We start from the raw sequence: 17221 nt of genomic DNA on the forward strand, positions 1-17221 counted from the left end.
AATATAACATAGCGGCCTTCAGTATCAATCAGAAGTGGATTAATTACAGAGGCTATGCCTTTTCTAATTAGTATCGCTACTCCTCCCTTTTTACCTTGTGCATTTGCTGCTATACAATCCCCGACCCACCAGGTGCTGAGCTTGGCATGTTCAATCTGGTTCAGATGCGTCTCCTGCAAGAGTGCTATGTCCGCCCTTTGCCTATTTAATTGCTGTAAAATCTTAGAACGTTTGATTGGCGAATTAACTCCGCCTACATTCCACGTTAGTATTCTTACTATTCTTGGATTTGAAAGTGTGTGCCTTTCTCCATAAATGTCCACTGTTGTACTCGAGGGGGACATCCCAGCCTCTGCCCCCCCCCCACTTGCACCTCCACTGTGTCAACTTCATTGTTATGTTCTACATCCTTACTAGTTAAGACTTGTGCCCTGCTTGCATCCCTCTTCCCTCCCCCCCCCCAAACCCTATATCCCTTATTCTCAGGTCCACCAATTAGGACCTTAACTTCCTTACGTCTCTCCCTCCCCCCTCCGCATTATACATTGTTACATTAAACATAAAACATAACTTTCTTGTCAAGCTGAGCAGACACTTACAGGGTCTCCCCCCTCTTACCAGGGGTTCAAATCGGTTCACCCACAGGCCATGTCTGCCATATAGTGTCTTAATTAACAGCAAAAAAAAAAAAAAAAAAAAAAAAAAAAAAAAAATCAACATTCAAGTCTAACTCACAAACCATAGGACCTTAACTTTCCAACTGCAGCCTTCTTGCCAAGCTTTCTGCTACTATAAGTGGTCCATCTTTGTTCTTGGCTGGGAGATTACTGTAGTGTCATATCTTGACCAATCAGGTCTCCGCTGACCTCTCTGTATGACATTACTCAGTGTTCTCAGAGTGTTCTCTTTCTATGCTGTTCAACTTGCATCTGAAGATAATGTTCCCAGCTGTTGTAGAAATTCTTTAGCCGCCCCTGCCGTCTCATATGTCTTAGTAATACCATTATGCGTGACCCGCAATTTGGCAGGGTATTGTAGTGCAAATCTTATTTTCTTTTGGAATAGCGTTGAGCAAACCTCCGAAAACTGTCTCCTCCGTGTTGCTACCCCTGCTGAATAATCTTGGAAACATCTTACTGGGATTCCTTCATACTCCAATGCTTTCCCAGCTCTCAGCAACTTCATCACTTCTTGTTTTTGCGCATAGTTCAAAAATTTTAGAATTACCACTCTTGGCTTATTGGTGCCAGTCATTTTCATCCCGATGCGATGAGCCCGTTCTATTTGTATCGGCCCCGAGGCTTCTGGGTATTGTAGTTCACTGGCAAACCAGCGTGCCAAAAAAACCTCCAAGCCCCGTTCGGGTAACGTTTCTGGCAGGCCCACCACTCGGATATTATTTCTCCTGGACCTGTTTTCTAAGTCCTCAATCTTTTCCTCCATCGCCTGCAGCTTTTTTTGAGTTATTTCTTGTATTGTCTCCACCTCCGTTACTCTATCCTCAATTTCACTCACACGTGTTTGAAAGCCTGCACAATCCCGAGAAAGATCTGTGAGCTGTTCTTTTACCTTTTCCAGGTTAGTATTTATGGGGGAAAGCCGGCGATCCAACATAGCTTCTAACACTGAGGACATTTCTGAGGTTATTTCGGCGATCCAAGCCGATGACACTGTTGGGCCCGGCGGACTTGCGGGCGGCGCCATCTTGTCTTCTGCTCCTCTACCACGGAGCTTATCTTTATGTACATTTTTCGCTGCCATTACGCCGCCAATTAAGTTAAAGTGTACGTTGCCGGCCTCTCTGCCGTTTCAGGCTGTGGCGAATTTCGTTTTTAGATCGCGGTTTGTGAGCTGATCATGCGGAGGGGGGATTGAAGCCGGAGAGATCTTTTTCCTTCAACCCCTCACGGTCATGACGTCACCGGAAGTCCTGGGGATACTCTTTAAACAGGGCCATAACTGGGAGATACAAGCAGTTAAAATGGATACCGGGGGCAGATATGTGATTGTGGTCCTGACCTTCGGGGGACACGTATATACCGTGGGCAACATATACTCCCAATCACTACCGGGGAGAATTCTATGAATTACTTAGCGCACAGCTCTGTAGGCATGTGCAGGGGGAGATATTGCTTGGGGGAGATTTTAATTTGACGATGGACCCACGGTAGACAATTCGACTGGGATGGCTGGGTATGCCCAATTAGAACGGGACAAATTACTTCAATTTCTGAAACACTGGGGGCTGGGTAGACGTTTGGAGGGTAATGCATGGGAAGGAGAGAGACTACACATGCTATTCGGCCCCGCATGATATATATTCAAGGATAGATATGTGGATGGGCAGTGCAGGTATAACCCTTCAGGTAGAGTCTATAGAGATTCTCACACGTTCTTGGTCGGATCAAGCTCCAATATCTATAGCAATACAGGGAGCTGTAACGAATAGATGGACTAGAAGTTGGCAATTTCCTGATGGGGTTCTGGATGACCCAAAGAATGATTAAAGAATTGAAAGGGAGATCCGGGAGTTCATACAGTTTAATGATACCCCGGAAATAGCCCCAGAGATACTTTGGGAGAGTTTGAAGGCGGTGATTAGAGGGCATATAATCTCACTACAATCACACAATCAGAAAGATAAGGAGAAAGAAAAAGAGCTTAGACAAACAGTACACCACCTGGAAATGCTTACTAAACAGCAGCAGGCTACAGCTAGACAACAGGACGACTTACATAGATCTAGAGTGCAGCTCTTGGACCTGGAACTTACAATCATTAAGGAACAAATGCAGCGGGTACAACAGGAGTATTATGAATTTAATAATAAAGCGAGTAAGTTACTAGCTTATAAACTGCAACAATTTAAGGGCCGTAATATCATTGGTAGAGTGAGATCGGAGGAGGGGCAGAGCTGGGATCAAATAGAGGGGGGGGGGGCCTGCATAACAGGAGGCCTCGAGACAGGTGGAGATCCACTCAATGCCTCACTGCTCCCAGCACAAGTTGGTCGTTCCGCAGCCATTACCTTCACTCCCATCGATGCGTCGTCCCTCGATGTCGACGCTGCCGACCTCGGTATCGTTGTCGAAGGAACGGACTGAGCCCCAAAAAGCTTCTCTCGTTGGGGGAGATGCTTGGGTCTGTTTCTTCATGCGAAGACACAGACTGGAAGCGGCTAGGCTATGGTCAGGCTCAAGGCACTGGATACACCAAGGTATCAAAAAAAGCGATTGTGCCATTGAAAAGAAGAAAGGCACAAAAGAAAAAGGGGTAAGACCTGACCGATCAGCCTAACACACGGCCACTTCGAAGAAAGAAAACGAAAGAGGTCTAAGAAAGGAAGAAAAAATATGGGAAGGTTAAAGGTTTTTTTTTTTTTTTTTTGAAGAAATAACGCAAATCGTCGAAAGACTCTTCCTAGCCAAAAAACGAACAGACAAACCGAAGTACGCTGTCTCTCCGCCGCGGACAAGCAAAAAACTGAGCGGTTCGCATGCCAGAAGGCTCTGGCAAAACTATTTTTCCTCTGAAAAAATTTGCCGTTTCCTGGGCTGCCGTGGACGCCGACCCCACACGTGAGAACAAGCAGCCTGCTTGTCCTCAGAGAACAAGGGAAACTTTAAAAGGGGCAAAAATAAAGAAACTAAGGGAAGTTTTTGTTTTTTTTTTAACTGTAGAATTTGTAAAAAAAAAAAAGGCAAAAAGCCAAAAAGCCACGAAACAACCAAAGACTCTTTCCCAGGCCTGAGAGAAGCGCAGAAAAAAAAAAAACAAAAAACGCGGAGAAAAGAAAACTGAGGAACGCGTTTGTGCAATGGACGGGAAATCGGTGCACGCTACACGCGCGCCAAAAGACTAGCAAAATGTTTTTATATTTTGCTTGAAAAATGCCGATTCCTGGGCCGACACGGACGTCGACCCACATGTGCTTAATCTGCTTAATTTTTGTATTTATTCTCCCTTCCCTCTTGCCATCAACTGTCATTGTAATTCTCTTAGTTCATTGTAAGCCGCTTTGGGGCTGCGTTCCATGGCAAAAGGCGGGGTATAAATGATCTAAATAAATAAATAAATGTGAGAACAAGCAGCCTGCTTGTCCTCAGAGCAGCTCTTATTCTATAGCAAATTTGCCGGGCCATGCGGATCAACATCTACCCACTTGAGAATAAGCAAGCCTGTTTCTCCTCTGAGAATGCGTGCTTCTACTCATTTGTACTTGCTTTAATTTCAGAAGCATTACAAGAGAAGCAAGAAAAGCTTCAAAAGCTAACACTGAATAAGCCGCATAACGTGGACAAGTTAAGAGCCACTGATTCTTTGCATCACATTTTGCTGTCCTTGTTCAGCCTGGTCAGAATTTGATTGAAAGCATTTTAATTTAATACTATGAAATGTTTCTGCACATTACACAATCTTCAAATATTTTGTCAACCACCACTACTGTCCCACCTACAAAACTGTGGGATTCTCAAAAAGGCAGCATTCACAATGAGATCATCCCTATGTGATACTAACAGGGGCATTTTCGAAAAAGAGAATGGCACCCATCTTCCGACACAAATCGGGAGATGGGCATCCTTCTCTCAAGATCACCCAAAATCGGCATAATTGAAATCCGATTTTGGGAGTCAACTGCTTTCCGTCTCGGAGATGACCAAAGTTCCCGGGGCGTGTCGGCACTGGTCCAAAGGCGGGATGGGGGCGTGATTAACAGATGGGCGTCCTCTGCCAATAATGGGAAAAAGAAGGGCATCCCCTCACGAGCATTTGGCCGACTGTACTTGGTACCTTTTTTTCCATGACCAAGCCTTGAAAAGGTGCCTGAAATGACCAGATGACCTTCCTTTACTCCCCCCAGTGGTCACCAACCCCCTCCCACCCAAAAAAAAAAAAATGTAAAAACAATTTTTTGCCAGCCTCTGTCATACTCAGTTCCCTGACAGCAGTATGCAGGTCCCTGGAGCAGTTTTTAGTGGGTGCAGTGCACTTCAGGCAGGCGGACCTTGTGGTGGTAAATGTGTGAGGAGTGGGTTTTGGAGGGGCTCAGCACACAAGGGAAGAGAGCTATGGACTTGGGAGCAATTTAAGAAGTCCACTGCAGTGCCCCCTAGGGTGACCGGTTGGTGTCCTGGCATGTCAGTGGGACAAGTGCAGTTATGAATGTTGGCTCCTCCCACGACCAAATGCCTTGGATTTGGTCTTTTTTTAGATGGGCCCATCTCTAAGGTCGACCTAAATGTTGAGATTTGGGCGTCCCCGACCGTATTACCAAAACGAAAGATGTAGGCCCAATATGGGTTTCCCCACCCCTTCGCGGTGCCGTCCTTAGATATGGTTATCCTCATTCGATTACGCCCCTCCACGTATACTTAATTTCTAGCATCTATGCAATAGAGGGAACTGCTGCTACTTAAAGCGAATGCTACATACCTGTAGCAGGTGTTCTCCGAGGACAGCAGGCTGATTGTTCTCACGACTGGGGTGACGTCCGCGGCAGCCCCCACCAACCGGAACAAAACTTCGCGGGCGGTCCCGCACGCAAGGCACGCCCACCGCGCATGCGCGGCCGTCTTCCCGCCCGTGCGCTACCGTTCCCGCTCAGTTGAATGACAAGCAAAGGAATGAGGAAAAAACGCAACTCCAAAGGGGAGGAGGGAGGGTAGGTGAGAACAATCAGCCTGCTGTCCTCGGAGAACACCTGCTACAGGTATGTAGCATTCGCTTTCTCAGAGGACAAGCAGGCTGCTTGTTCTCACGACTGGGGTATCCATAGCTCTCAGGCTCACTCAAAACAAGAACCCAGGTCAACTGAACCTCGCAACGGCGAGGGCATAACAGAAATTGACCTACGAAGAACAACTAACTGAGAGTGCAGCCTGAACAGAACAAATCGGGTCCTGGAGGGTGGAGTTGGATTCAAACCCCAAACAGATTCTGCAGCACCGACTGTCGCGTCGGGTATCCTGCTGGAGGCGGTAATGTGATGTGAATGTGTGGACAGATGACCACGTCGCAGCCTTGCAAATCTCTTCAATAGTGGCTGACTTCAAGTGGGCCACTGACGCTGCCATGGCTCTAACACTATGAGCCGTGACATGACCCTCAAGAGCCAGCCCAGCCTGGACGTAAGTGAAGGAAATGCAATCTGCTAGCCAATTGGAGATGGTGAGTTTCCCGACAGCGACCCCTTTCCTATTGGGGTCGAAAGAAACAAATTGGGCGGACTGTCTGTGGGGCTGTGTCCGCTCCAGATAGAAGGCCAACGCTCGCTTGCAGTCCAATGTGTGCAACTGACGTTCAGCAGGGTGGGTATGTGGTCTGGGAAAGAATGTTGGCAAGACAATTGACTGGTTAAGATGGAACTCCGACACCACCTTTGGCAGGAACTTAGGGTGAGTGCGGAGTACTACTCTGTTATGATGAAATTTGGTATACGGAGCATGAGCTACCAGGGCCTGCAGCTCACTGACTCTGCGAGCTGAAGTAACTGCCACCAAGAAAATGACCTTCCAGGTCAAGCACTTCAGATGGCAGGAATTCAGTGGTTCAAAAGGAGGTTTCATCACCTGGGTGAGGACGACATTGAGATCCCATGACACTGCAGGAGGCTTGACAGGGGGCCTTGACAAAAGCAAGCCTCTCATAAATCGAACGACTAAAGGCTCTCCAGAGATGGCTTTACCCTCTACACGATGGTGGTAAGCACTAATCGCACTAAGGTATTCCTTACTGAGTTGGTCTTGAGACCAGACTCTGATAAGTGCAGAAGGTATTCAAGCAGGTTCTGTGCAGGGCAAGAACGAGGTTCTAGGGCCTTGCTCTCACACCAGACGACAAACCTCTTCCACTTGAAAAAGTAACTCTTTTTAGTGGAATCCCTTCTAGAGGCAAGCAAGACGCGGGAGACACCCTCTGACAGACCCAACGAAGCAAAGTCTACGCCCTCAACATCCAGGCCGTGAGAGCCAGAGACTGAAGGTTGGGGTGCAGAAGCACTCCGTCATTCTGTGAAATGAGAGTCTGAAAACACTCCAATATCCACGGTTCTTCGGAGGACAACTCCAGAAGTAGAGGGAACCAGATCTGACGGGGCCAAAAAGGCGCTATCAGAATCATGGTGCCGTGGTCTTGCTTGAGCTTCAGTAAGGTCTTCCCCACCAAAGGTATGGGAGGATAAGCATACAGGAGGCCGGTCCCCCAATGGAGGAGAAAGGCATCTGAAGCTAGTCTGCCGTGTGCCTGTAGTCTGGAACAGAACAGAGGCAGCTTGTGGTTGGTCTGAGAGACGAAAAGGTCCACCGAGGGAGTGCCCCACTCTCGGAAGATATTGCGTACCACTCGAATGGAGCGACCACTCGTGCGGTTGCATGACTCTGCTTAGTCTGTTGGCCAGACTGTTTACGCCTGCCAGGTACGTGGCTTGGAGAAGCGTGCCGAACTGGCAGGCCCAACGCCACATCCCGACGGCTTCCTGACACAGGGGGCGAGATCCGGTGCCCCCCTGCTTGTAGATTTAATACATTGCAACCTGATTGTCTGTCCGAATTTGGATAATTTGATAGGACAGCCGATCTCTGAAGGCCTTCAGTGCGTTCCAGACCGCTCGGAGCTCCAGGAGGTTGATCTGAAGATCTTGTTCCTGGAGGGACCACAGTCCCTGGGTGTGAAGCCCATCGACATGAGCTCCCCATCCCAGGCGAGATGCATCCGTCGTCAGCACATTCGTGGGCTGCGGAATTTGGAATGGACGTCCCAGAGTCAAATTGGTCCGAAGTGTCCACCAGTGCAGCGAATTGCGACAACTGGGGGACAGGCAGATGACATCTTCTAGATTCCCGGTGGCTTGGCAGCACCGGGAAGCTAGGGTCCATTGAGCAGATCTCATGTGAAGACGAGCCATGGGAGTCACATGAACTGTAGAGGCCATATGACCCAGGAGTCTCAACATCTGCTGAGCTGTGACCTGCTGAGATGCTCTGGCCTGGGAAGCGAGGGAAGGAGGTTGTGGGCCCTCGCTTCGGGAAGAAAGGCCTGAGCCGTCCGTGAATTCAGCAGAGCTCCTATGAATTCCAGAGACTGGACTGGCTGGAGATGGGACTTTGGGTAATTTATCACAAACCCCAGCAGCTCCAGGAGGTGAATAGAGCACTGCATGGACCGGAGAGCCCCTGCCTCTGAGGTGTTCTTGACCAGCCAATCGTCGAGATACGGGAACACGTGCACTCCCAGCTTGCGTACATACGCCGCAACCACCACGAGACACTTCGTGAACACCCGTGGTGCAGAGGCGAGCACAAAGGGCAGCACACAATACTGAAAATGCCGTGTCCCCAGACGGAAGGTAAAATTATGTATCATACCTGATAATTTTCTTTCCATTAATCATAGCTGATCAATCCATAGACTGGTGGGTTGTGTCCATCTACCAGCAGGTGGAGATAGAGAGCAAAGCTTTTGCCTCCCTATATGTGGTCATGTGCTGCCGGAAACTCCTCAGTATGTCGATATCAAAGCTCCATCCGCAGGACTCAGCACTTAGAGAATTACACCCACAAAGGGACATTCTGCCCAGCTCACCACCGCCGAAACGGGGGAGGGGAATTAACCCAGCTCATCCCCATACAAGTGGGGGAGGGGAATCCGTCCAGCTCATCCCCGCGGAGCGGGGGAGGGACACCACCCCGCCGATGCGGGGGGATCTGGCTTATCCTGCAACCGCAACCGCGGGAGCAGCTGACTGACCCTAACACCGCCGAAGCGGGAGGGGTACAAAGCTGCCCTACAGCCGCACGAAACGGGAGGGAGCGCCGGCAGAATTTATGTCTCAATCCAGCCCCGTAAAACGGAGGGGAGAGGAATGCAGCAGCTCACTGTAACACAAACTCGTCTCAACTCTTGAAGAATTCAATTGAAAAAACTTGAACAAGAAGTCCTCCTGAACAGGAACTGAAGACTAAACTTGAACCTGAAATGCAACCAAAATATAAACAGTACAGATATCTGGGAGGGGCTATGGATTGATCAGCTATGATTAATTGAAAGAAAATTATCAGGTATGATACATAATTTTACCTTCCATATCATCATGCTGATCAATCCATAGACTGGTGGGATGTACCGAAGCAGTACTCACCCAGGGCGGGACTTAGAAATCCCTGACCGCAACACAAGCTCCAAACCGGGCCTCCGCCCGAGCCGCCACAGTCAAGCGGTAATGCCTGAAGAAGGTATGGGCCGATGCCCAAGTTGCCGCCTTGCATATCTCTTCCAAGGAGACGGACCCAGCCTCTGCCATCGAGGCCGCCTGAGCTCTAGTGGAGTGAGCCTTCAGCTGAATAGGCGGCACCTTCCCCGCGGCCATATAAGCCGCTGCAATGGCTTCCTTGACCCATCTTGCCACTGTAGGCTTAGCAGCCTGCAGACCCTTACAAGGACCTGCAAACAGGACAAACAGATGATCCGATTTCCGGAAATCATTGGTCACTTCCAAGTATCTGATGATGACTCGTCTCACATCCAGATATTTAAGAGCAGAGTACTCCTCTGGGTATTCCTCCCTACGAAAGGAAGGGAGACAGAGCTGCTGATTCACATGGAAGCGAGAAAATCTTGGGCAGGAAGGAAGGCACTGTGCGAATAGTCACTCCTGCCTCAGTGAACTGCAGAAAAGGCTCTCGACATGAGAGCGCCTGGAGCTCGGAAACTCTTCTGGCTGAAGTGATAGCCACCAAAAAGACTGCTTTCAACGTCAGGTCTTTCAGAGATGCCCTCGACAAGGGTCCAAAGGCGGCTTCTGCAAGGCTCTTAGCACCAGGTTGAGATTCCACGCAGGCACCACTGAGTGCAGAGGAGGGCGCAGGTGATTAACTCCCTTGAGAAAACGTACCACATCTGGCTGCGAAGCCAGGGAAGCACCCTTCAGGTGGCCCCTGAAGCAAGCCAGAGCCACTACCTGGACTTTAAGGGAACTGAGCGACAGGCCTTTCTCCAGACCTTCTTGCAGGAATGCCAGCACTGAAGAAATTGGAGCAGTGAAGGGAGAAAGTGAGCCTGCTTCACACCACGCTGCAAAGGTACGCCAAACCCTGGCGTAAGCAGTAGAAGTAGAGCGCTTCCTCGCTCTCAGCATAGTGGCGATGACCTTGTCTGAGAAGCCCTTCTTCCTCAGACACTGCCGCTCAATAACCAAAGGGGGAGGGATCCTCCATCACCACGGGACCCTAATGCAACAGGCCCTGCTCCACTGGCAGCCACAGAGGGTCGTCCACTGATAGCCTTATCAAGTCCGCATACCAAGGACGTCTGGGCCAGTCGGGACCCACCAGGATTATTCGGCCCGGATGCTTTGCCACCCGGTCTAGTACCCTGCCCAACATGGGCCAGGGCGGGAACACATAGAAAAGCTCCTGTGTCGGCCACTGTTGGAGAAGAGCATCTACTCCCAGAGATTGAGGGTCCCGTCCTCTGCTGAAAAAGCACGGCACTTGGCAATTGGCCGATGACGCCATCAGATCTAGGCTCGGCTGGCCCCAGCGCTTCGTGATGTCCAAGAACACCTGAGCCGATAACTGCCACACTCCGGGATCCAAGGTATGGCGACTGAGAAAGTCCGCCTTGACATTCATGACTCCGGCAATGTGGGCCGCTGACAGCTGTTCCAGGTTCGCTTCCACCCACTGGCATAGATTCATGGCTTCCTTGGCTAGAGGGGCGCTCTTGGTATCTCCCTGGCGGTTGACATAGGCCACAGCCGTGGCATTGTCCGACAGGACCCGTACTGGCTTCAACGCCAGTACCGGGAGAAACTCCAAAAGCGCCAACCGAATGGCTCTGAGTTCCAGGAGGTTGATAGATCACTTTGCCTCTGCAGGAGACCAGAGCCCCTGCGCTGTCCTTCCCAAGCAGTGGGCTCCCCAGCCCGTCAAAGAGGCATCCGTCGTGACGACAATCCACTCCGGGGTCACAAGAGGCATCCCTGCAGACAACTTGTCTATCTTCAGCCACCAGCTCAGCGCCTTGCGCACTGCTGGGTCCAAGGGAAGGCGCACAGCATAATCCTCCGACACCGGAGTCCAGCGCTGCAGCAAAGAGTGTTGTAGTGGTCTCATATGAGCCCTGGCCCAGGGCACTACTTCCATCGTGGCCGTCATAGAGCCCAACAGCTGCACATAGTCCCAAGCCCGAAGCGGAGAGGCTACTAGGAACTGGTCCACCTGAGCCTGAAGTTTGACAATCCGATTGTCCGGCAGGAACACTCTGCCCACTTGGGTGTCGAATTGAACTCCCAGATACTCCAGGGACTGAGTCGGGCGCAGCTGGCTTTTCTCCCAGTTGATGATCCACCCCAGGGAGCTCAAAAGAGCAATCACCCGGTCCACAGCTTTGCCGCACTCTGCATAAGAGGGGGCTCGGATCAACCAGTCGTCCAGATAAGGATGGACTTGTACTCCTTCCTTTCGCAGGAAGGCCGCGATGACCACCATTACTTTGGAGAAGGTCCGCGGAGCAGTAGCCAACCCAAACGGGAGGGCTCTGAACTGGAAGTGTCGGCCCAGGACTGCAAAACGCAGAAAGCGTTGATGAGGAGGCCAGATGGGAATATGCAAGTACGCTTCCTTGATGTCCAAGGATGCCAGGAACTCCCCTGCCTTCACTGCCGCTATAACAGAGCGGAGAGTCTTCATGCGAAAGTGCCGAACTTTCAAGGCCCGATTGACCCCTTTGAGGTCGAGGATAGGCCATACAGAACCTCCTTTCTTTGGTACCACAAAGTAAATGGAGTAACGTCCCTTGCCAAGCTGATTTTCTGGCACCGGAACGACCGCACCCAGGCGGATCAGATTGTCCAAGGTCTGCTGCACTGCCACAGCTTTGACCGGAGACTTGCAGGGAGAGAGTACAAACCCGTCTCTTAAGGGTCGGCAGAACTCTAGCTTGTAGCCGTCTCTGATGACTTCCAGCACCCAAGCGTCTGACGTTACCCTGGTCCACTCGCCCAGAAACGAGGACAGGCGTCCTCCAATCTGCACTGGGCCATGGACCAGGACCCCGTCATTGGGTACGAGACCCTGGGGGAGGACCGGAGGGCGCACCTCCGGGACGGCGGTCTCTGCAAAAGGAATGCTGCTTGGGAGAGAAGTTCCTCTTGAAGGAAGAGGGGGCAGAGGAGCCCGACTTGCTCAGGCGGTACCGACGGGCTTCCTGAAACTGTCCTCTGGAGATACCGGGGCGAGCACTGGCCCGAGCCATGACCTCTGGTAACCTCTTGCCCTTAGATGTGCCGAGATCGGTCACAATTTTGTCCAGCTCGACCCCAAAGAGCAGCTTGCCTTTAAAAGGCAACTTAGCCAGGCGGGACTTAGAGGTGTGGTCCGCAGACCAATGTTTCAGCCAAAGCCACCGCCGCGCAGAGACTGTCTGAGCCATACCTTTAGCCGAGGCTCTCAAGACATCATACAGTAAGTCTGCCAAATAAGCCAAGCCCGATTCCAGGGCCGGCCAATCAGCCCTCAAGGAAGGATCCGAGGGGGAAGCCCGCTGAACAATCGTCAGGCACGCCCTGGCCACATAGGAACCGCAAACTGAGGCCTGCAAACTTAAGGCAGCCGCCTCGAAGGACGACCTTAAGGCCGCCTCCAATCTTCTGTCTTGGGTGTCCTTTAGGGCCGTGCCACCTTCCACCGGCAACGCCGTTTTCTTAGTCACCGCAGTGATTAAAGAATCCACGGTAGGCCAAAGAAAGGCCTCCCGTTCACTTTCAGGCAAAGGATAGAGGCGGGTCATAGCCCTAGCCACTTTGAGGCTCGCTTCCGGGACATCCCATTGAGCCGAAATTAAGGTGTGCATGGCATCATGCACGTGGAAGGTTCTAGGCGGGCGCTTCGTCCCCAGCATAATGGCGGAGCCAACAGGGGCTGAGGGAGAGACGTCCTCTGGAGAGGAAATCTTCAAAATGCTCATGGCCTGCACTAACAGGTTGGGCAAATCCTCTGAGCGAAAGATGCACGCTGCAGAGGGGTCATCCGCTCCATCCGAGCGGGAATCCGTCTCCTCCAAGGAATCCCCAAAGAACCGTTGGGAGAACTCAGATACGCTGCCCTCATCTACATCAGAGGAAACAGAGTCCTCTAAGGCCTGGGAATCCACCCGAGGGCGTTTACTTCCGGGGGCCTCAACCCCTTTATCAGACAAGGGAGAAGGGGCAGCGTTTTGCATAAGGAAGGCCTGATGCAGCAGCAAAATAAACTCTGTGCACTTCAGCAGCCTGGGCCACAGCCCTAGACGCACCCTCAACCGGCGCTCGCAAGAGCGGGGGAGAAACATGCTGTGCATCCAAAATGGCGTCTGGCGCGACACTCCGCGAAGGAGCCGCGCGGGAAGAACGGCGCTTAACTTTAGCCGCTTTTTTGCCGTCGCCCAAATCAAGGGCGGCCATGGCATTAACTTCTCCCAGCTCAAGGGCGGCCCAAAAAGAAGCCGTCCTAGCAGAGTGGCCGGCCAAGATGGCGGAGGCGAGCAGCGGGGGATGGGCTTTTATGGCGGGAAAAACCGCCGCACCGGGACACTGACCGGCCTCCAAACTGACACCCAACAAGGGCGAATCAGACTTTAAGACCCCCGCATCCCCGCTAGAAGCGCACACGCGGTCCGGGGAGCGATTATTCGCGCCCTCGCCCTCCGACGCCATAGGCCACGTGGAGATCGATCGGGGAACCCCCTGCCCGCTATAAAAAGGTAAAAATTACCTGCTTCTCGCTCCGAGCTGTAACGACCTGGTGTCCCAGTGAGTAGCTGCAATAAACGTTTAAATAAACGTCGAAATAAACGCCCTTAAGGACGTTCAAAAATTTTTTTTTTTTTTTTTTTTTTTTTACTGAGCCAGCGGGAGGGGGGAGAAAAGGAGGGACCTGGCGCCACCAGGTTTGCACTTGCTCAAGAAGAGGCCTCAACCCCAGGTACTCAACAAAACCTAAAAATTAGGCTTGGAGACCTAGCCAGAGCTGCTGCTGTGTGTGACCACCACCTGCTGAGATAGAGAACATACTGAGGAGTTTCCGGCAGCACATGACCACATATAGGGAGGCAAAAGCTTTGCTCTCTATCTCCACCTGCTGGTAGATGGACACAACCCACCAGTCTATAGATTGATCAGCATGATGATATGGAATCTGAGATACTGTCTGTGAGCTGGCAGTAGAAGCGTCCTTTAAATCCAGGGAACATAGCCAATCGTCTTTCTGAATCATTGGTAGAAGGGTGCCCAAGGAAAGCATCCTGAACTTTTCTTTGACCAGGTATTTGTTCAGGCCTCTCAGGTCTAGGATGGGACGCATCCCCCGTTTTCTTTTCCACAAGGAAGTACCTGGAATAGAATCCCTACCCTTCCTGCCTGGGTGGTACGGGCTCGACCGCATTGGCGCTGAGAAGGGCGGAGAGTTCCTCTGCAAGTACATGCTTGTGATGGGAGCTGAAGGATTGGGCTCCCGGCGGGCAATTTGGTGGAGTGGAGGCCAAATTCAGGGTGTATCCGCACCGGACTATTTGGAGAACCCACTGGTCGGAGGTTATCAGAGGCCACCTTTGGTGAAAAGCTTTCAACCTCCCCCCGACCGGCAGGCCGTCCGGTACGGACACTTTGATGGCGGCTATGTTCCCATGGATCCAGTCAAAAACCCGTCCCCGGCTTTTGCTGTCGAGGCGCCGGGGGCTGCTTAGGCGCACGCTGTTGACGGGAACGAGCGCGCTGGGACTGTCCCTGTGCCGAGGCCTTCGGGCCGGCTGGGAGTACCTACGCTTGTTGTAGGCGTAGGGCGCAGCCTGCCTGGCCCGGGAAAAACATCCACCTGTTGAGGTGGATGCTGAAGGCGCCCGGTGGGAGAGCTTGTCAAGAGCGGTTTCCCGCTGGTGCAGTTTGGTCCACCAACTGCTCGACCTTCTCACCAAAGATGTTATCCCCCCGGCAAGGGACATCCGCCAGTCTTTGCTGGGTGCGGTTGTCCAGGTCAGAGGCACGCAACCAGGAGAGTCTGCGCATCACTATACCTTGGGCCGCAGCTCGGGATGCCACATCACAGGTGTCAGATACCCCTGGACAGGAATTTTCTGCACACCTTCAGCTGCCTGACCACCTCCTGAAAAGGCCTGGACCGCTCCGGAGGGAGCTTGTCGACCAAGTCCACCAGTTGCTTCACATTGCTCTGCATGTGAATGCTCGTGTAGAGCTGGTATGACTGGATGCGGGTCACGAGCATGGAAGATTGGTAGGCCTTCCTACCAAACGAGTCCAGAGTGCGAGACTCCCGCCCCGGGGGCGCCGAGGCGGTATCCCTCGAACTCCGTGCTCTCTTGAGAGCAGAGTCCACGACTGCCGAGTCATGAGGCAATTGGGGCAGCATCAACTCTGGGTCAGAGTGGATCCTGTATTGGGACTCCACTTTCTTGGGGATGGTGGGATTAGATAATGGCTTCAGCCAGTTCCGAAGCAGTGTCTCTTTGAGGACATTGTGCAACGGCACAGTGGAAGACTCTCTAGGTCGTGATAGATAGTCTAGGACCTCGAGCATCTCAGCCCTCGGCTCATCCATAGAGACCACGGGGAAGGGAATGCAAATAGACATGTCCCTGACTAAGGAGGCAAAGGAGAGGCTCTCAGGTGGTGAGAGCTTCCTCTCCGGTGAAGGAGTGGGGTCGGAGGGAAGGCCCTCAGACTCCTCTGAGGAGAAATATCTGGGGTCCTCCTCCTCCCCCCACGAGGCCTCTTCCTCGGTGTCGGACATGAGCTCTTGCAGCTCTGACCTAAACCGGGCCCGTCTCGACTGCGAGGAACCACGTCCTCGATGATGGCGTCGAGCGGTGGACTCCCACGTCGGCGGGGATGAAGCTCCCTCCATCGACGGGGATTCCACCTGCGTGGCGGTTGACACTGGTGCCGCAAGCGGCGTCGGAGGCCTCGGCATCGGGCTGGAACACACCGGCGCCTCCATCAACGGCGCCGGGGGGCACCGGCAAAGCCTGGCGCATCAGCCCTTCCATAATCCCAGGAAGGATGGCTCGGAGGCACTCGTCAAGGTCCGCTGCCGGGAAAGGCAGGGGTGCGGGTGCCGGAAGCTGCTCGGGTCCAGGAGACGGTACCGAAGCACCCATGGACTGACGCAGCAACACCTCTTCGACCGAGGGGGAACGCTCCTCTCGGCACTGCCACTTCCTCGGCGTCGAATCATCTCTGAAGGCGCCGGAGCTGGTAGTCCCATGCACCGTGGGCGACCGATGCCGGTGCTTTTTTGGTTTCTTACGGTGCCCGTCATCGGTGTTGGGTGGCAGAGATGAAGAGGAGGTAGAACCCCCCCCCGGCCTCAAGGAATCGGGTCTGACAGGGTTCGGTCCTGATGGCCCTGGGTAGAGGGAATAGCTGGGGCCGATTGCCCGCGCGGCCGCTCACCCCTGCCGTCGCCGGCAGACCGGCGGGCCAACGGTACCTGTACTACTGGGGTCGGTGCCATCGTCGACATCGGTACCGAAGATCCGGCCGTCGACACCGATGCCGTCGAGGGGCCAGCGCAAGTTCCAAAAAGACGGTCCCGTAGAACTTGCCTCGCCACCTGTGTCCGTTTCTGCAAGCCTAGACACAAGGTGCACGTCTTGGTATTATGCTCCGGCCCAAGGCACTGGAAGCACCAAGCGTGGGTATCGGTTTGCGAGATCTGCCGGCCGCACCGACCACACTTCTTGAATCCGCTCGGGACCTTCAAGGACATCGACGGAAAAATTGCGTTGGCGAAATCAAAGTCGTCTATGGTGGCGGTGAAAAGCACACCCGAAAAGAAAACGACCTTGCGGCCACAAGGCCGCAATGAGGCGTCCCCGCTAAAGACGAGGGGACAAACTTCTTTTGAGGGGGGGGGGGGGGGGGGGAGAAAACGAAGCGTGAACGCGCACAAAAACCTCAAAGAAAAATCTGGTTTCCGGGGCTGACAGAAAGAGAGACAACAGCACATCTTTCTCCAGCGCAGAATCGAAAAAAAACTGAGAGGGAACGGTCGCGCACGGGCAGGAAGACGGCCGCGCATGAGCGGTGGGCGTGCCCTGCGTGCGGGACCGCCCGCAAAGTTTTGTTCCGGTTGGTGGGGGCTGCCGTGGACGTCAAAACCCAGTCGTGAGAACAAGCAGCCTGCTTGTCCTCGGAGAAAAAAACCCCCCACCATCAAGTGACATCCACGCT

At 52.7% G+C, this 17221-nt stretch overlaps 1 protein-coding gene across 1 annotated transcript in view; it reads right to left on the reverse strand.

The window, feature by feature from the left end:
• Positions 1-17221, reverse strand: part of UBE2D3 (ubiquitin conjugating enzyme E2 D3) — a 129291-nt gene that overhangs the window by 57383 nt on the left and 54687 nt on the right. The gene's annotated exons all lie outside the window — the stretch shown is intronic.

The sequence above is a fragment of the Microcaecilia unicolor genome, chromosome 2 (assembly GCF_901765095.1).
Source record: "Microcaecilia unicolor chromosome 2, aMicUni1.1, whole genome shotgun sequence".
Classification (NCBI taxonomy): domain Eukaryota; kingdom Metazoa; phylum Chordata; class Amphibia; order Gymnophiona; family Siphonopidae; genus Microcaecilia; species Microcaecilia unicolor.